This window comes from Meleagris gallopavo, chromosome 3 (assembly GCF_000146605.3).
Source record: "Meleagris gallopavo isolate NT-WF06-2002-E0010 breed Aviagen turkey brand Nicholas breeding stock chromosome 3, Turkey_5.1, whole genome shotgun sequence".
Classification (NCBI taxonomy): domain Eukaryota; kingdom Metazoa; phylum Chordata; class Aves; order Galliformes; family Phasianidae; genus Meleagris; species Meleagris gallopavo.
Window position 1 is genome coordinate 89,614,897 of NC_015013.2, and position 21,876 is coordinate 89,636,772.

Here is a 21,876-nt window from a genome sequence, read left to right on the forward strand (position 1 = left end):
CAAAAAGCACTAATTATCAAACAGCAGGTAATCTGCACAAAAATATACTTGGAATATTTCTCATGGCAGTCAGATGTTTAGCTAGTGCATATAAGTACAGCTTGAGACCAAGGATTTTTTGCCTACTTATGCCATGGGAGGATATTTCCCACTATATCTTTAAAATAACTTGGCCTTCTTTGTTCTCCTATAATAAGCCATTATTTCTGAAGCCGAGGCTCCTGAAAAACACGATTTCTGTGTCAGAGGGATAAAAATATCCCTGACACAACTCTGGATTTCATTTAGAAAAACATCAGAAGATTCACAGTTTGAGGTGGAATTTATTATTGATCCTTTCAGCTCAATGCAAATTTGAAATTGTGCTCTGAAACAAATAATACACTTTTCTCAGCCAAATCCGTACAGCAGCATTAAGAAAAGATCAAAACATTTCTAAAATTAACCACTGGATTTAAAAATATTTCAAGGATCCATTATTAGACATAAAGAGAAGAAAAGGGGCAGGAATCTGTTTTGGATAAAAATTTGTGAAATTTGTACTTTTTGTCTGTTTGGTTTGTATTTCTTCAATATGATTGCGATTTGTGCTCTGAGAATGTTCAGCTGAGGCAGAAGACCCATTTTAATAAGCCCCGCAGACACAGAGTTACAATATGTAATTAACCCTTGGAACATAATAAAACACTGATTTAAATCTGAAACAACCCCTTCTGAAGCAAAATCAACCTTTTTGAATTAAAATTAGCTTCTGTTTTATCCCAATTGCTGCGCCTGTAAAATCATCTGCAAAGCAAATGAACTCCAAATTGTTTTTTATGGCATTTTTTTGGCATAATAAAAAGCACAAAATTTTCCAACATTTAAAATCCAGACGCACAAAATGACTCGTTTTAAATTTAGAGCTCTACATTGCCAAAACTAAGACCAGGATCCAGTCTGCACTTCTTCCACCTCAGCCAGTGTCTTCTCCAAGCTGTTGCTGACAAAGCTCCCTTAACACCTGCAGTTCTGTATGAGACCTGACCAACATCAGTTTGGCAGAGCAGATCTGTTACCATTTCCCAGCTGAATGGGACAAGGCAGCTTCAAAACATGCATCTTTTTGATGAAGTCCTTTGAGCAAGCATCATCTGGGCATGCCTAAAACACTCAGACAAGAGCAAAGTATACTCCAGAGTGGCTAGGAAAATTTTCACCCCAACCTAAAATGCTGGTTGAAAAGGCTGTTTGGGGAATCAAAAGAAGCACCCTAAAGATGAGAGGGGAGAGACAGAGCTTAAGCATAGTCTGCAACATTATTGTTATATCTCCCCACCTTATGCCTTGTCTGGTTAAACACTGCAACTCCTACATTTACATTCCTGGCTTTGACTTCAACAGTTTTAGTCTTGATGCTCAAAGAGATCCCCGTCTGTCACTCTCAGCCTTCCACCAGAAGTTTCTGTGTTGGAGTACAAACTGCAGAATCCTAGAATCATAGAATTACAGAATGGCTTGGGTTGGGAGGAAACTCAAAGGCCATCTAGTTACAACCTAGCTAAAGCTTCCAAAGCAGGACAGAGGGACATAAGTATGACAGCATTCTCAGTCTTCACAGATCTAACTACAGTAACTCGTCTGCCGGGACCTCGTCACTGGAAATTATGAGCATTGTATTAGAAACCAACAAAAATCCTCACTAAGGATTTCAAGCTCTCTACAGTTGGGGTATTTTAAAAGAAGGATCATCTATATGGGTAGAGTAGTACTTTCCTGGGAAGTATCACTTTTGGTAGCAGGCATAGTTAGCAAGCTGTAGCTGGAACTTTCAGTCTTTGAACACCTCATTTATGACACAGTCTTTCTCTGGAATAAGTCTTTTTGTAATGTTACAGCTGCTAAGGTTGTAATTCTACAGAACCAGCACATCACAGACTCCCTCTGAAATCACCAGCTATTTCAGAGGTATAAAAGAACACGTCAGATTTCAGTGGGAATTCAGCACGCCAGAGAGCTTGTGAGGAACATGCTTTTAACAAACTGGTTTTGAAAGAGTCTGCTTTTACAAAGGCTGCCTGTGAGCTGCTGGCTAAGCATCCAGGTGCTGGAGCAGATTCCAGATATAGCAGGTGTTAAATATTGCAACAGTGCTATATAAGATAGGGGAAGTAATAACTCTGAAGAGCAGAAAAGTTTGATTCTGTGCTTCAGGAAATTTTGGAGCATGGCTAAAATGATTCTGGGATATGTCAAGAGCAACTGACCCTGTGGGACTTTTTCTGATTAAGCCAATGAACACTTACATGTAAAGACTCCGGTATGAAACAGCGTACTCCATTAATATTCCTAATAGAAATGAAAACATATGAGTGGCAAAACTTAGTAATTGTGCAAAACCTGGTCATATGGAAACTTTAGCAGTACTTCTACTCCATACTCTCCTTGGAGGTTAATTCACATTATCATCTTTATTCTATAACTATGTGTAGGCCATGAAATGTTCGCTATGAGCATATCAGGAGAAAAGTGCCCCAGTGCCACAGGGACATTCATAAACAATCAAAATATACAGCTTTTCCCCTCCAAGCTCAATACAGCCTATTAAACTCTCTTTTTGCAAAACTATGACATGTTTGTGATGACTTTTTCCCTACTCTGTGCTCTTTTTGAAACAGAGGAGACATAAATACAAACCATACCTAAGATGCACGTGCACTGTTGATAGCATACAACATAATGGCATAGAATATTTGTTTTTTAGTTATTAATTTCCACTACTACCTACCTGATTTCCCTTTTATTTACTTATATATATATTTTTTGCTCAGTAGTGAGATGTCAAGAATTTCTCACAATCTTTTCAATACCTCCTTATGCTTTAAGCAACTATCTTAGACCTTTCATCTAGACACGTTGGTTTTGAGGATTTTTTCCTTGTGCACTTTTCCTTACCAAGTGCCAAAGAAACGCTGTTCCTACAGAAAAAAAATCACCTAGACCTCACTTGATTTTCACTGAAATTAAGGAAAAGGTGGATATTAAACACAGTATGCTTCGATAGTTAGCCTGTCAAACCAGGCGTCAAGCAGAAGGTAATCCTTCTATCTTTTGTCAGAAAGAAGATGACAGAGAAGCTGGCCTACAGCTGGGAATTTCAGATCAGGCAGAAGATAATACTGGAGTGATAACAGCAACAACAACCAAGCACAGTCATCTTTTTTGCATCTAAAGGTAAGTATCTTCCTAAGAGCCATTTAATAGATAATCCTGAAATCCTCAAAATCAGCATGCAGATTTATTAATCCAGAGCAGGAGGAAGCTCCCAATAATTAAAAGAAAAAAAAAAAAGCACTGAAACAAAGAAATGAACAAACAAATACAAATGACAACAAAAAACCCAACACCAAAATCATAATGCATAGACATACCTCTGAGTATATATGCTCACACAAGGACATTCGTCTCCTCTCTACTCACAGAGCAAAACAACTTCACCTCTCACCCTATTTGAACCAACACAAGCAAATCTGATCTGAAAAGTGTTCAGCAGTAGGAGTATAAAAATGATAATTGAAAGTTTATTACTTAATGCTTGGCAAAGCTATTTCCCGTGGCAATTTGATAAATACCTTGACTTTTCTGCTCATCATAACCTCAGACATTTATTGCCTCATTTACTTTAACAAACGTTCAGTTATCTTCCAACTACCCAGCCTATATTTAACAGACTGTACAGCAGGAATGTTGCCATGGTAGAAAAGCTAAGGGATGAGACTGGAAGTTCAGGGGGTGGGAGGGACAAAGCTTTGCAGAGTACCGCAGTCATTTTATGCAAGAAAAGCACATTAATTTAAGCAGAAATAACACTTCAGCAGCCTTGGGGAAGCAGATTCATAGAATGGGGGTTGGAAGGGACCTGAAAGATCATTTCCAGCATCCCTGTCATTGACAGGGTTGCTAACCACTAAATCAGGTAGCCCAATTCAACCTAGCCTTGAACACCACCAGGGATGAGGTATCCCTGGGCAACTCCTCTGGGCAACTTGTTCTAGTGCTTCACTCACTGAGTGAATAATTTCTTCCCAAAATATAACCTGAATTTCCCCTCTTTTAGATTAAACCATTCCCCATATTGGGAAATCTCTCCTTTGCCTTTCCCAGCCTTTCCCAGCCATAGGGAGAACAAAAACCCACATCTTGAAAGAATACATAGAGCAGCCACAGGAAGCCAAGACAGGGCAAGTAGCTTGGATTATTGAAAGTATTTATTGCTTTATTTACTGCAAACCTGTTCTTGCTTAGGCAAGGTCATCCTGGACAGCAGGGCTTCACAATCAAAAAGAAATAGGGAAAAAAATCCAGGTGGTGAGTGGATTGCAAATTTCCACAGAAGTGGGAATTTTATGGCTAAAAGAATAAATAGTTCTTGTAGCAACCCATTCACTACCTGTCCTCCTGTGTGTTAACATGGTCTGACAAAGCTGCCAGTTTGTGCTTTCTCTGCTGCAATGAATTGCTCAGAAGCACACAGCTGTGGGACCTTGTGTTAAAGGATGGGGCTCTGCTCCTGCTTTCTGGATGTTGGGGTAGCTACTGCATACTCTACATCTGGAGAGGTTTGGGTTTTCATGTAAAGAAGGAAAATGGAACAAATTCCCAAAACAATAGAAAAGAATCTGGTGTTTTCAACAGAAAGCAGGTAATGCTCATGAAACTGGAAGAAAAAACGCACAGAAGAGAATGTCAGTGGAAAACATTACCAGTCATGGTGTTTTCACTGTCTTCTTTGGTGCTTAGATACCTCCAGCAGCTGAGAAAAGATCAAAGCACTCCAAATAGACCAATGGATCATAGTGTCTTATGGAGCCAGTATTAGAAGTTTGTTCTTTGGTCTGCATTTCTCTGATATGATTCTAATTAGCTGTATTATGATGGTAGCGCCTAGAGGCTCAATTATTTCATTTCACCGGGGATCATTGCTGTATTAATTTTTAATCAGTATGCTTTAAATATTTACCAAAGTTGTTAAGAACCTGCAACGAGATGCCAAGACCCTTCTTATCAATAGAGAGGATTCAACTGTCTTAGGCAAAGTCCTGCTTGTTTTATCACTCAGCCAAAATTCAAAACTTAAAGGGAAGTACTAACCTGTTTTACTTTGTAAAGACTCTTCAGCCTGGAACTATTTGCAATGTGCTTTTTTTCTGATTTCTTTTATTTACAAATTTAACCTTGAGACATTTTCTGCAAAAGACTTAATTGGCTCAGTCATAAATTCTACATCCTAGATAAAGTAAGAGGAGGGTAATGGAAAAGGGACATGGAAAAAAAAAAAAAAAGAATTCATTTCAAAATATTTGTTTTGATTGTTTTTTTTTTTTTCTTAAAATTCCAGATCTCACATGCAAAACAATGTAGAAATGTTCATCTTCTATCAAAAATGTTCATCTGGATAAGGTCCTGAGCAGTCTCACTACCTTTGAAAGTGGCTCTGCTTAAAGCAAGGATTTGAACGATTAGGGTTATGGTTAGGAAGTCATCCTAAAGTAGTCTGATTCCAAGTGTATTAATGATAAATTATTCTGGAGAACATAAAATGGAATTATGAAGCATGGACTACAGCTCCAGGAAGGAGTCCCACATGGTCAGCCCTTGGAGGTTCAGGTTGTTCTTTCTCTTTAGAGATGCCAGCTCTAAGCAACAGATGCAAGGGTTTTCTATGACCGAGGTCCCTGATCAGTGCCCCTGGCCATACTGTCCATCGATAATATCTCAAATAAACACAATGTTAAGTCATTTCTCAGAATTCAAGACTGGATTTTAAATCAGAATTGTTTTTGAATTTTGCTATTTCCCATGGCAGATTTACAGTAGAATAATCCTGGAAGGGTTGTATTTTTGATTTTCCTTTTTCATTTTTACTTCTTGATCTCTCCTGGAGTAGCACGTGGCCCACAGCTTGGGCAGGTAATGCTGGGTTAAAAAAAACTATCAGGGTAAAAGAAGTGCCAGAGAGTGGTGAAGAATAGAGTTAAATCCAGCTGATCTGGTCACTAGTGGCATTCATCAGGGGTCAGAGCTGGGGCTGGCCCTATCTGGTATTTCTGCTGATGATCTGGGTGAAGGCACTGAGTGCATCTTCAGTAAGTTTGCAGATGATAACAAGCAGGGAGTGTTGAACTGCCTGAGGATAAGGAGGCCCTACAGAGCAATCTGAACAGGTTTTATCGCTGGGCTGAGGCCAACGGAATGAAGTTCAAAAGATCAAGTGTTGGGTCATGCACTTCGCTCACAACAAAGCCCATACAACGCTACAGACTTGGGGCAGAGTGTCTGGAATGCTGTGCAAAGGGAAAGGATCTGGAGGTGTTAGCTAACAGCTGGCTGAACATGAGCCAGCAGTGTGCCCAGGTGGCCAAGTAGGACAGTGGCATCCTGATTGGTATTGGAAATAGTGTAGTCATAAAGACAAGGGAGGTGACCATACCTCTGTACTCAGAGGTGGTGGAGTCATGATCCCTGGAGGTTTTCAAGAAAAGGGTAAATATGGCACTGAGAGGCATGGTTAGTGGGCACGGTGGTGACGGGTTGATGGTTGGACTAGATGATCTTAGATGTCTTTTCCAGCCTTCATGATTCTATGATAATCCCCTTCCCTCTGACAGCAATAGAAGTGAAGAATGTCTTGTCTTTTTTTGGAGTGAAAAGAAACTTCTTACACTCAATTTTTCAAAGCAGATGATTTTGTTATTGCTGATATATTTCAGGATGTTTCAGTTCCAGTCTATTTTTTATCCTCACAGCAAAATTTCATCACAATCAACACCTTCTTGTACTATTACTACCTTTTTTTGACAAAAACAACATTCTCTGATATGAAAATATTCCATCACAATTTCTTCCTCCAGCTTGAGCTGTAATATTTGTTCAGCACAGTCTATTCCCTGCACAGTAACTGTGATATCATTGTGCCACAGGCACTAAATGAATGTGAAAATAAACTCAGAACATCTAGCCTGAAGCAGTGGAGATGCAGAGAAGGCAATGGAGCTATTCTCAGTTAAACTTACAAAGGGTCAAACTTGCACTATGATGTAGAAGATCTGTAGTGACATTTCAAAGCCACTTGCTTTTATCTATTAAAGCTCTCCTGTCTCGACCCTTTGCAGAAATGACTTCTCACTTTCTTACCAGCTCTGCCAAGTCAAATATTTCACTCACTACCTCTCTGGTTGCTTAAGTACCTCTGAACATATGCTACTTTGATACCAACATCCTCAATCTAATTTATTAGGCTTGCTTGTTTCACAGATGAAGAATTAGCTGATTTTGATAGGACTGGGTATTCAGTTGAAAAGTAATTTGTCATGGCGCTAACCTCTTTTTTATCCCACTTGATATGGGTAAAACCAAAAACCTACTCCTTTTGCTAGAAGCTATTGTTCTTGTGATCTAAAAGACATCACTCAGTGCACCAAAGATTTACAAAGAAGACAGGTTAAATTCTTGCAATCTAAGTGCTGCCCTTCTTTTCTGCAAAAAAGACCTTCAGTACAACAAACAAATAACCAAAGAATCACTTAATGTATGAGACAGGCAAAATATTTTGCTTAGATGACAATGGACATGAGTTGCAGCAAAGGGATTATGATCAGAGGTAAGGAAAATATTTTCACTACACAAGTGGTTGTACACTCAAAAGTTGTCCAGAGAGGTGGTGGGATCTCCGTATTTAAAATTCATCAGGAAGTGGCCTTGATCAACATGACAAACTTTCAAAAGCTTTGGGCAAGAGTGGGACCGGATTATTTCCAGAGGTCTCTTCCAACAAAAATTAGTCTATTAAAGTATGACCATGTTTTGCAGCCCTGTGCAGTCATGTCATGCTGACAAGGAGCTTAATCTAATCATGATGCCTGCTAAAGCTGGCTGTAAACATGCAGCATAAAGATGATCCTCCCAAGAGGCATAGCTAAATCAGGGCTTTTTAGACTGCACATCTGTGTTGTTACTACAAGGGGATAAACTGGGGAAGGACATCATAAAGGACCATATTTGCTGGGCATATGTAAAGAAAGACATAAAACATAGAGGAAACCATCAACACAGATTTTGTAGTCCTGTCTTCAGGAGCAAGAATATTTCAAAGCAAGTAGTGAGTATGTAACTCAGCAGTCACAACTGTAAGAAAAAAACCTTCAAGCTCTACATAAAGGCTATCAGATCCACCTCCTTGATGTCCCTTCCTCATAGTCCAGGACTCTGCAAAGCTGAGATCACAGCCTAAGAACAATTAGACAAACAAAATGGGCTGTATGTAGGATCTCAAGAGGGAGGTAGGTGGAAACTCTGCAGCAATCTGAGCTTTCATAGCAGGCTCCTGGCAAACACCTACACAGAGCTGCTCACGACTGTGAGACTCACAGCTTGTACCGACCGACCCTCCCAAATCATTCCTTGCTTGGGTGCAGAAGGGTAACTGAAGCAGCGCATACACAGAGCAGCGGGAGAAGAGGAGAGGAGTCCAGAGCAGGGATGAGCTACAGCACTGGAGGCTTGTGGTACACCTTTCATTCCTTGTCTCAAGTTGTCCAGGTCAATGATAATTTGGTTGTGGTTGACAGTTTTGGTACAAGAGCAAGAGAGGGGAAGTGGGATTAAAAGACCCAGTGACATTGGTATAAGGTAGACTAGAGAGAGACTGTCATGATTGCAATCCTAAATGATTACCTCTGTAGCAATGTGTGAATCAATAAATAGTCAGACAGGGTCATCCCTGTATTAAAATCTTCTTCACAGTAAAATCACTTCCTCTATTTATATTTTTAACTTAAAGAATACTGGGAGATAGTGAAAACTGAGTACACTGACTAGTAGCTGCCGTTTTCTTACTTGGTAGAACTTTGTTTGAAATTTGTAGGACAGGATTTGTTAGTGCACATTTTCACGAATCAAAATAGAGAGCAAATATGTTAAAAGTAAATGTACTGTTTTGCCCACTACTAACATCCATACACTAGCCTTTGCAACAGAGGGAACATTTTCCTGAGTAATCTCTAATAATGTGTTGTGAGGTAGCTGAACACTGAGAAATATCCTACAGGAGGATGAATGAGAAGACTTAGAAGTTCACAAATGGGGTAAATAAAGATCAACCTAAATGGAAATGTTCTTCCTCTCATCACCTTAATCTCCACTATAAAAAATATAAATAAATATCAAACATATATGATAATTAAAAAATAAATGCTAGGTGAAACATTTTTATAATCTCCCAGGCACTTTTATTTACAAGCAAGAGACTTTTTAAAAAGAGAATAAAAAGAGATCAGTGTCACTCCTCATCCCGGTGTCTAGGTCACCCAACATAGGCAAAGCGCTGAATGTTACATCCTCCTTCTTTCCTAACCACAGCAGGGAACCCAGTACTCACAGTTCTGTAATGAGAGGGAAGTTCCAGAATGCTTCATTCTGGCTTTTCCCCAGTGGAAACATTCCAATATGTATAAATAATTAAAAAAAAATAAAAATGATTAGTCAGATCAAATTTTTCTTCAAGTGAAGGCTAAAGAATTTGGAGGGCATGCAAGAGACATTGGCTCCAACCCCACTCTCATTAGTGTTTAATTTTTAAAGTACAAAATAGGATATTAAAATGAATCAAGAAAGACACATTGTAAAACAGACAACTCTCTGCATCACTGGCAGAGCTCTCTCCTGGGAAATGGGAGTTACAGTTCTGCTTTGGGAAGTCTTCATCTCACCTGAAAAGAGGATTTTAAGTTCCTAAAATCTTACGGATGGCATTTGAGCCTTGACGTTACTTGACTCCAGTGTGGGAAGAGGCAGGCAGGAGCAGGCAGCTGCAAAAGCACTAAAGGAAAATCAGAAATTTCAGAAAATCTCTCTGCTCACCTTTTCTTTAAGAGCTTATGAACACCTGCAGCTCCCATTAACTGCAATTTGTGGAAGGCCAGCTCATCTGGAAATCAGCCCTTATACCTACACCACAAAGTGCATTAAAATAGAATACACGGGTACTTTAACATCAGCAAGTCACTAATAATCTCAGTAACTAGTAATTACTGAAAACCACCTGTACGCTGCCCGCCTGGAAGTTGTTAGTGAAGTATGCATGTGCAAACCTAAGACTTTCAACACCTCATTTAGCTCATTATACTATCTGCACATCTGCTTTTTCAGATAGCTACTGAACAAATTATATTTGTGGTGTATTCTTTTTTTTCAACAATCCACCAATTCAGAACTTGCTCTCTACCCACTGTATAATTTTTATACCAGGAAAAGATTGAAATGCCAATATAGCTGCTTTAGGAGCTATGCACTCTTGTTAAGAGGACATCAACGTAACCGTTAACCAGCAGTGATCATGGTTGTAGATTAACATTTCAATGAATTTTTCATAGTCTAAATTGTGAGAACGATAGAAGCTATTTTCTTTTGTTGTAAAAATCTTCTATTAGTAATTCACTCTCATTTAGTTAGTTGAACTGACATGTATTCTAAACACATACACAAACGAGCTATTTCTGTGCAGTGTATCACAGTTTGTCTTGTTTAAGAAATAAAAGATTTTTGCAACAGAGCATATCCAACTTGTTCATTATAGCAGGTATGGAACCACCTAACAAATGTGTGGTCACATCGATTCGAACGTACGTAAGACTACCGCATATGCAGAGAACCAGTCTGTTGTATAAATTTCCATTTCAAATAACATGTATCTGAATGTGACAAATTCCGATATTGCTTTAAGGAGAGCTCTGCAACTTCAGGTGTACAGTAAAGCATTTCTTCTTCTGAGCTGAAACCATCTGTGATGTGGTCAAGAGGAAATAACATTCCTCTCAGATTTAAGTGTACTGGTGCTTTCCTATCAACAGTAATCACTGGACATTAAATTGATAAGAGCCGTAGACTGTAGAAGAAAGAGTTGAATTTGTCTTTTCTCACATAGAGCAAACATAATACAGCACACTGATACATGAAAGCTTCTCAATATACTCATGATTTATGATATAAAACCTTCCTGCTCAGTAAATTACTTACACTGCATCCCAGTTGGAGAGCATTTATTTAAAAATATCTTTTTAGACCAGAGAAAGGACAAAGATTTTTAAAAGTGGAGAGGGATAAAGGAAAACTGAAAGTGCAGAAGATGTCTGACATATGGCTGATTCCTCCACCCATGAATTTATATTTATAATCTGCAGTCAGCTATTGAATAATATCACCACAGATCAGATGGGAGCAGGATATGAATTTGACAATGTACATAGTCTCAAAATCCTCTGTTGATCAAAAATTACTACATGAAGGATTATAAGATAATCTTTTTGTTTCCTTCCTCTTAAGTTTTAAGTTTGCTTTTGTCACTGCTTCTTTATTTTACAGAGGTCATCTGAAAATTTAACACCCAGGAATCTGGTTCAATGGGAAAAAAAAAAAAAGATTTCCAAGGTCAACACCTATCTAGGAAGAAAGATGTTAATTTTGAAGGATTTGCAATAAAAGCCTTCCAGTGTTGATGTCCTATTTCATTTTTTCTTATTGCTGCACTAAGTACTGAAATAAATAACCTCACTGAATATCAAGTCAAAATACTGTAAAGTTACATAGGAAAATATACATTAGGTGATCTAAATAAGAAATTAATTTTTCCTCCCTTCTTTTTCAGTTCTGAGAACTTTTATGATTTTGTTACCACCAGAAGTAGGAATATTCTCAGGAAGACACATGACTTCTTCAGAGGACAAGCACAGCTCAGTACCAATGAGATGGAAGGCTGCATGTCCAGACTAGAGAAACTGGAATCAGGCAGTGAAGGTACCACACCACAACTGAAGATTGTAAAGGAACTGACTGAAGTCATTTACATCTTTCCCTGACATCTGAACATGATTTTTTGTATGGCAATATTTGCTGGTCAACCACTTAAAACTCCCCAAACCAGCAGCCCATAACATCAGACTTAATGAAATGAAAATGTTGTCCAAGTTGAGCAGCTGCAGAAAAATACAAAATCACAGCATCGCAGAAATACAGAATTGTAAGGGCTGGAAGGGACCTCCAGAGATCAAGTCCAGCCCCCCTGCAAAGCAGACCCCATACAGGAGGCTGCACAAGTAGGCATCCAGGTGGGTCTTGAATCTCTCCAGAGAAGAAGAATCCACAACCTCCCTGGGCAGCCCTGTTCTGGTGCTCTGTCACCCTCACTGCGAAGAATTTCCTTCACATATTGGTGCAGAACTTCCTATGCTCAAGTTTCTGGCTGTTTCCCCTTCTATCCCCACAGACTGCTGAAAAGAGGTTGGCCACATCTCTTTGACTCCCACACTTAAGATATTTATAAGCATTAATAAGATCACCTCTGAGTCTTCTTTTCTCAAGGCTGAATAGACTCAGTTCGCTCAGCCTTTCCTCATAAAAGCTATTATCTTCCTTCAAACCTTGGTACACATAAAAATTGACCTTAGGAGCCATACTTCCTGGCCTGTATATACACAGTGACATACCTGGGACAATGGGATTCATTACGGGATGAGGAAAATGTTATTTCTCTCTTTTACCCATGCCAAAATCCTCTCTCTACCCTGAGGAAATGCTGCCTCTCTTTTTTGATAAGTTAAAACAACATCAGAAAACTTTAAGGTTAATTCTTCCTTTTTGCATCTTATTTTGTACACAACAAACTAAAGCCACAGATTGCATCTGATCTAACAGTCTCTAAACCAATAATCCACTTCAATCAGGATTTCAGTAAAGAAAGCTCAGTGTAGCCTGGATATCAGATAGAGGTGTCAATCTGGTATACAAATATGGTCAGATATGCCTAGGCATTTAACCAGCAAGATGACACCTGAAATACCTGGAAAATGCCTTGAATTTGAAGAGCCCAAACTAACTGAGTTTGAGGTAAATTCACAATTAAATTCTTAATCCTGCTGTACCCAGTCACAACTGAAAGTAAAGAACCAGCTCCCACCTCTCCTTCCCAGAGATTTTCACACTAAAACATATGAACATTATATTTTGAAACATATAAAATTCCAGCTGAGGAAAGTCAGTGTATTATTACACTTTACTGCAGCAAGAAGTACGCATGGGAGGTATCTACATGCTGTATTTTGTGAAGTCTGTTTTCATTCCTCTCTGCCCGTCAACAGCCCAGAGTGTTTTGTCATTACAAAATGGTGGCTAAATGTTTCAGTAAGAAATAGCATTTTCTTTCTCAGTCTTAAGCAGGGAGAAGGAATATAGTTAGGTTCTTAAAGACCTAAGCAGACATAACTTTTAAGCAGTTATGAAGATTTGTCACTATCAGAAGATTTCTTTAGTCAGCAGACCACAGCTACCAGAAGGAAAGAAACTCTGTGGCTGTGGCTGATGCTTGATCAAAACATGTTTATTCTAGACTGAAAGAAGACATATGCTTACCAACATGTGTGCATGCACACACAGACACATGCACAGAATTATGCACACATGCTGAATTATATACTGCAAATATAGGAAACTTCTATATTTAAATTCCCAGCTTGTTGCTTGGATGATTATATCTAATAGATAAATCTAAACCTCAAGAAGAACGTATTCCTCTTGCTTAGGAACATGGCTAGCAATCCCTGCAACAGTCCTGATAACAGCAAGGTTTTGTTCCATATCTGAGTACATCCTCCACCACGGAGTGTCTGAAAATATCCTGAGCGCTCATTTGAAGCATAGAGTGGTGGTGAATGAAGACTTTTATAAGCATACTAGGGGTATGTCAACACTGAAGAGCAGACCCTGAAATTCTAAGAGTGTGTTTTTGTCATTTGTACTGGAAATGCTTCAAATTGCAGCCAGTCAGTATGCTGTTGTCTCATCTCTTACTTCACTGAGCTTTAGAATTTGCTGCTGAGGGAGCACCCTGGCTCAAACTCAAAATCAAAAAAGGCACCCTCAAATTTAATGGTGCTGACAAAGATGAACAATGTTGAAACAAGTTACAGAAGTGAAAACAGTCAGACATCAAAGTACATTTCTGCTACAGACTGGGCTTCTGCAACAAGCCCCATGAGAACTGAATTTGCTGCCTTTCTCTTCCAAGAACAGCTAGAAACCCAGAAAAAGAGAAATCCCAATACAACTGTGATTCCTGCTACAGAATCACAGAGTTTTATGGATTCCGAAATTTTATTTTTTTAACATTTCCACTTTTGTTACTAGCCTATCATTTCACTGTCAACAATAAAGAACGAACACTCAAAGAAAATAATTCTTATAGAGTAGTGAGACACAAGGCAGCTCTCTTCAGCTTCTGGAAGGTCACCTTCTGGTTTTCCACTGAAAAATTCCACTCTTATATGTGTAAGAGCTTTTATCTCATAGAGTTCAAATGAACCAGAAGAGCTATCTAACAAATTACATTCTTCATCATCATTAGATGATCTCTGAGGTGTCTTGTAGTTGTCTGATGCTACTGAAAACTAAAATGTTTCAGCTCTTCTTGGACAGAAAATAAAATACATCTACCTGGGGTTGATTGTCTGATCTCTGAAGAGACATGTTTGAGTATTCTGTATGAATTGGAGTTTCTGAGGTTTATACAAAGAAATATCAAATTTTCATAATTCATCTGAGAAGAAATGTATTTAAGATCTGTCCATGACATGCCAGCCTCCTGTGGATTTTCATAGATAGTCAAGGGTGACTGCTGTCACTCTTGGATGGCAATAAGAATGCAGAAGGAATTCAACAGACAATGTGAAATCAAAGGAAAATATATTAAGGAAGGAAACTCTTATGAACCTCCAAAATATTTTCCTCTGTCTATGGATTTTGACTCTGTTTTACTCATAGTCACTTCAGCCAGTGTAATTGGTTAAAAGCCATAAAGTTACTCTAACCATCATTCTATTCAATCTCACCATTGTGTTGAAATTAGACTTGAGCTCATTACCACCCGGATCACACCCCAATTTGTATCTTGGCTAGATCAAACTTGATCTATCTTTTTTTTGTTTGTTTTGTTTTGTTTTTCCAGTTTGGGCTTCCTGCAGCCCCTGTATCCTTTTCAGAATTTAATTTCACATCCCTACTCTTGCATACATATTTATTCAATACAAAATAGCCTTGCATTATGCTCACATCTCAGTGTGGAAGCATGACTGAAAGAACATTATGCAATCTTGTGATACAAGAAATCCAATTTTTCTGTTGTGACATATTTTCTAGGTGATTTGAATGAGTCATTTAGCTTTTTCATGGTTCTACTCCCTTTAAAAAAAAGGTAATGAATAGCACTCTTCAGTTCACTCACTTAGCTCAAAGGCTAAAATGAAATGCTCAGGCATGAGAGTTATGAATCCCTGCAAAGTGTTTCATGTAGAATTCTTCTTGGGCTAGTTCAAATAGAATCAGTTAATTCCAGAAGGGCTGAGGTTGGGCAGGGATCCCTGGGTCCATCTGGTCCAACCCCTGCTCAAAGAGGGACACCCAAAGAAGTATGCCAGGCTTCTTTTGTATATCGTCAAGGAGAAAATTCTACATCATCTCTGGGCAGCCTGTGGTAGTGCTCAGTCACCACAGAGTACAGAAGTGTTTGCACACCTTCAGACAGAACTTCCTGTGTTTCAGTTCTTGCTCAGACTTGCTATGGAGACATTCTATTCCAAGTCACTGATGAATAAGTTAAATGATACTGGATGCAATACTTTTTCCTTCTTCCATTACACCAGGCAATCTGTACTCCATCAGCTTGCTCACAGTACTGAACAGCCTTCCACAAGTGCCAACAATCCATTCTCACTTCAACTTATGTTTCCTTTAACTAATATTTAACGCAATGGCTTTAGAACTGACAATCTGGGAATCTGGCAGATGTGCTTGGACAACAAATACACAGCCCACATTTTTCTTGACTGCAGTCTCATTATATTTTTTTCCTGGACCTGAACTCCCTCTTTAAACACTTCTGAACATGGCTGATAAAAGGTGTCTTTCAAAATAGTTAATGCTTCAAGAAAGTACAGTATACAATACATACAGAGACAAATGTAGAATCATAGAATCATAGAATGGTTTAGATTAGAAGGGACCTTTAAGAACATCGAGTTCCAACCCCCTGCTATCGGCAGGGACACCTTCCTCTAGATAAGGTTGCTCAAATCCTCATCCAGCCTGGTCTTCAATGCTTCCAGGGAGAGGCCATCCACAACCTCACAGGGCAACCTGTTTCAGTGTCTCACCACCCTCATAGTAAAGGATTTCTTCTTAATATCTAGTCTAAATCTACCCTCTTCCAGTTTAAAACCATTTCCCCCCATCCTGTCACTATCTGTCCTTATAAAAAGTCCCTCCCCAGCTTTCCTGTAGGTCCCCTTCAGGTACTGAAAGGTGCTATAAGGTCTCCTCAGAACCTTTGCTTCTCCTTCTGAAGAGCCCCAGCTCTCTTAGCCTGTCCTCATAGACTAAAAGAGGTACATATTAAACACTGCAGACACCATGATTGTCTATGACCTGGTCAGAGTTTATCAGTTCAGAGACAGATGGACACTGGGATTTTTATGCTATTTTTTGCTGCAGTTGTAGCTTTTAAATATTTTCCATCAGACAGCATAACCAAACAACAAGAAAATTGACCAAAAAAAAAAAGACAAGACTATAGATAAAACAATGAAAGACCATTTTAAAGCTTAAATGTGTGGTTTTTTAGTAGGGTACATCCAAGCTACATCTGAGGACTTCAAGAATTTGTTTTCTTTTTAACATCTGACTGAAATGAATAAGATCAAGATAGTTTTGGTAGACAAAAAGTCATAGGAACATTACTGGAGTTTGGAACAATTTATGAAACTCATAGGTAACACAGATAGTTACCATTGCTGGAAAACAATAATGCAATGGGACACAAGGAAACGTGGGATGAAGTAGTCACAGTATATCTGTTGATAACACCATGTTATGAAGATTACATCAAATACTTGTGAACTGGTGTTCAAAGTCAATGTGGAGGACACAACAACAGTGAAACAAAGAGAAAGAGCTATCAGGAACATATTACCATGCAATGACAAAATATTTAAAGAACCTCGCTATGTGGGGACTTGGCTCCATATCTGAGTTTATGTGCCTGCATGTGCACCTAGGTAACCCATTGCTTTTAAAAGTTGGTGGAGCCTGAAGAGTTTCTAGAGTACTCTATAACAGGAAAAACAGAAATGTAGTCAGTGAGCTGAACAGAAATTTATTATTATTATTATTATTTCAGATTAATGGAATTTTAAACATCCAATTAAAAAGTTAACAGGTAAAGTGATATTAAAGTTATATAAATCACAAACTATATTTGTTAACTGAGTCAACCCTAATATGGTAATTAACATAGAATTAGTCTCTCCTGAGGAGTTATAAAACATACGAAATCAAGAAAATCTGGAATCCGACCCAGAAAAAGGGTTATGTAAATATAATGTACACAAATATTTATTCAACATTTCTCCATTAACCTTTTGAGGAAAAAAAATCAAAATGCTAAATTTTAAAGTGCTAGAATAAACTAAAAATTTGAGGATTTTATTCCTAATCCCATAAAGCAGAACCTTAAGTACATCTTCAGAATGAGATAATTTCATATGCATAAACAATGTTCACAGTACAAACATCCTTTTTACTAGAGGGTACTGCCAGCTAGGAAGATCCATTCCTTTAAATGAAAAGCACAGAAACATGCTGTCGCCTTATTTTAGTGGCAAGGAACAAACCCGGCAAGAGCATCTAGTGGCCAAATCACTGATTCAGTATCTCTAGCACAAACTCCAGCTGAAAATCAGAAATCAGAAACATAGTACTGGAAAAACAGAAGCAGTAAGAAAAACAGAAGCTGTAAGAAAAAAAAAGTTCCAAAGGACGAGAACAAATCCATCAAGGAGAGAAATGAACAAAAGAAGGACTACACAGAGAATGAGTTCAGAACACATAATCTTAAACAAAGAACCTATTATCTCAACAGAAATTAAAACTAAGCAGGTGTTTGCTAGTGTCCCCTATCCATAACTTCCAGATACTTTACTGTCAGATAGGAGGAAGTCTAATTCTTACAATAGATGTGTGCTTGCATCCTTCACAAGGCAGCTGGTGACTTCTAATCCCAATATTTTATTAAGTCAAATCAGCATGGAGTCCATTAGACAACCCAGGTAGGAAGTATGAGAAAGTTATTAGATGCCTTTTCATGCCAATAGCCTAAAAATCCCATTATCACTCTCAAATGTTAAATGCATACCTTCACCCTAAAAAGATCTATGCAAAACTATCAAATAGAAATCCTAAAGATTCCTAAGTATGATAAATACATTTAAACTGCCACATTTGCATTTTAAAACTTGTAGACTTTGTAAAAGGAGGCACAGAAATTGGAGCTTTATTAGGCACGGAACAATTCCCATGTCATTTAGATTTCCTCTTAGCCCCCAGCAAGCAACTCTTCCCTCTGCTTATTTGTACAGCCTTGGCACTAGGGGTCCATCATTCCCAGCATTTAGCTCTCGAGGCTCTGACAGCCTAATATATTTGGTCTTATAAATAGAAAAAAAAAAAATTTAGCGTCAGCCACTACACTATGATAATTTTCTAATTTGCCATATTTTCATTACTTGTTATAAAACATCCCTTTCCCCCCCTCACCAGGGAATCATCTCTTGTGTAAAGGAGATAAATATGGTTAACAGTCTAATTAATCCTCACGTTAGATCATATTTTCTTAGAAGGAAATACTTAAATTTGTAGAAGGCAAAGAAAGAATACTAATTAAATGGAAGCTCCCCTCTTCCAAAAAGATAGGTCAGATTTTCTGTCCACTCAAGCCTTCCTCTTAATTGCATCACTTCAGATATTATTCCTTTCAACCACAGCATTTCCATTCCCATTTCTCTGGAGAAGATTGCAGAGCTCACAGTACTCTGTCTATTAAGCCACTCCCAGCAAAATGCATTTCCAAGTGAACAGAAGTTCCCATGACTGCTGCTATGACTGCAGAAACATCCCTTCACTCTTCCTGTTCTCACATCATCTGTCACGTTACAGGATTTATATGTAGCAAATAAACTTTGCAATGCAAGTCATCATAGAATCACACAATTGTCTGAGTTGGAAGCGGCCCTTACTGGTCATCTAGTTCAACTCACCTGCAATGAAAAGGGACATCTACAACTAGATCAAATTGTTCAGATTCTGGTCCAGTACAGACAGGACAGGTGGTCTCAGCTTTTAATACATATTTATTTGAGTTTTCTACCATACGTGACGTATTCTTATAACCTACATGGTTATTCTCATTCACTGGAGGACTGTCCAATAATCAGATAACTATCAGGGTATTTCACAGGGTAATGAAGCAGTAATTAATTTGCTAATAATTGTGCAGTGCTTTGAAGAGGTAAATAACTGTAAGTGCTGGGTACTATAATTGAAAAATTGCTGGATGCACAAAAACTGAAAAAGAATTTCATGTCTGAAATGGTTTTACTGAGATATTCAGCCCCCCATCTGTGGCTCTTGCAGAAGTTACTGATTGTCCAACAGTAAGCATTAGAAGGCTTAATTCTGAAAAACTAGCAGGTGAAATCTTGGTCTAATTCAAGCCAATAAATACTTTGGCCTTATATCAGAGAATCCCTGTCTTCACAAAAGAACTTTTGTAGCAGTATTTGTTTCATTTAGGCTCCAGCAGATTGTTTTAGGTAAGCACACCTCTCAGGAAGCATCTTATCATCCTCAGTGGCTGACTGTAATTACTGACTGTGTCCATCTCAGGTGCTTTAGCAATTCTGCAGGGGAAAGGTATGAAGAAATGTGTATGGTTTCAATAACTTAAATATCAATAACTAGTTGAAACTCCTTATATTTTCACTATGCTGATAGTTATCAGTGAGTACGCTTAGAATGCACATAAAATTTAATTCTTGTTTGGCCCTTTCCTTTGTCTCATATTCGACAATATTATCAAATCACTGACAATTAATTGGCCACAGATTGCTGCCACCTCTCTCTGCACTGATCTACAGAGTCCCTTGGGCACAAACCAGTCTGTCTTATCCCAGACCCACTAACAACTCTAATCACTAGCAGAGGAAGAACAGTGTTAATGTAGCTCAGAAACTACAGAAGTTATAAGGAAACTATTTACTATCGTGTACTGAATTGATGAAGTCCTAAGAAATGCTTATTTTCTGTATGTCAAAGCAGTGAGCTCAACTAAAATGCTGTCTCACTAGAGGGAATAAGTAAAATTATCCTACTAATGAAACACCAAATGAAAGTCTATATGACTTGCCTTATAAATGCTCTTCCAGTGCAACGTGCAAAAGCTAGGCTCACCAGGTATGAGAAGTTTTATACATGGATATTGTTTGAAACATGTTGTTTTTTTTCTTTTTTTTTTTTTCCAGGCAAAACTTGATACTGAGATCAACCTGGATGCATGGCAATTCAATCCCAGTTGCAGCCTAACCTGACTTTGGAGGCACAACACCCAAAGCAGAGGCAGCTCCAGTTAAAAGTGCAAAAATAGTGCCTAAATTTGAGCAAGCAAATCTGCAGGGAATGAGACTTAGCTATCACAACATGCTCCAAATCACTGTGTCTTACTTTCTGATATTACTTCATGTTGTCTGTCAAATACTGAGTTGGCACTACTGGACTGATTGCTCCCAAAATGTGTTTCCTCACATTTCTAGTAAAATCAAATTTAAGCAACAGCTCCACTAGCTTTAAAAGCTAGTAGAGATCTACTAGTTGATTTGCGGCAATCAAAGATCTGCAGCCTCCCCTCAGTCCCTCACATAAACCAGTGGCCTGAAAAACACCCTTTTTCACTGTAGGAAGGAGTCTTTTCTGATGAGACATGTATGTGTAATGCAGCCACACAGTTTAGGTGTGTGGAAGCCTCAAGGCTCTAATGTTCATCACAACAGTTGGGAGCTTGCTGCAGTAAGGAACAACTTCCAACTTGCACACAGCAAGATAGGCACAAAAAAGAGAATCAGCTTGCTTACTGAAAGCTTTCTTAGAGCTGGGAGAAAGCCACTAACATCCAGGAAAATGAAATGGAACAAAAACATTATTTACATGGAGAGATTTAGCCACAGGAGAATGAAGAAACTGAAATAAAAAAGGAAAATTCAACATTTCTCATCCTCCTTGTCAGCTATCATACAACAAAATGAACTAGTCAAGTGAGACAGTGTCCCAAGAAAGCACAGCTCAGGTGTACACCACAGGGTCTTTGGAAACACAGCATGGAAAGGCCCCAGTTTTGCAAGAAACAACACTGCAGAAGCCCAAAATGAACAGAAGAAACGAGATTATGCAAGTTTCCCACAGCCTTGCAAAGACATCTGAAATACATAAACCAATCAGAAGGACTTTTTCAATTAGTTCTGTACTTTTGAATGTATTCTATTTCATTTATTTTTCAGTTTTGCATGGGAGGTTTCTCTCCTCAGCACAATGCAGCAACAAGCTTTTTTGGCAACTAGCTTTCCAATTTAACAAGGAGGGAAATTTCCAGTTTAATAGGAGGGCTTTAAACTAGAGTTGCCAGGGAAAGGGATCCTCAAACCATCTTATTTTGAGGCTGATGATAGTAATGGATGCCCTGGGTCCGGAGCTAGATCACAGATCAGTAAGACAGCAAGACCTAAAGTGCCAGATAAGGGAACTCCAATTGGTAAATCAGCCTCAATGGGAGCCCAATTCAAATGCTTGCACAATAATGTAAAGAGCATGGGGAACAGGCAAGCAGAGTTGCAGGCATGCTCATGCCTTCAGGACTATGATGGCATTGGCACCACTGAGATGTGGTGGGATGGCTTACACGACTGAAATGTA

The 21,876-nt window shown here is 38.6% G+C and overlaps 1 long non-coding RNA gene across 1 annotated transcript; it reads left to right on the forward strand.

Moving 5' to 3' along the window:
• Window positions 1-1,875: 1,875 nt before the first annotated feature.
• Window positions 1,876-20,949, forward strand: LOC109366915. Its single transcript, XR_002113619.1, has 4 exons — window positions 1,876-1,947; window positions 3,098-3,213; window positions 11,681-11,829; window positions 20,436-20,949. It is a non-coding gene; the product is annotated as an uncharacterized LOC109366915 (long non-coding RNA).
• The last annotated feature ends 927 nt before the right edge of the window (window positions 20,950-21,876 follow it).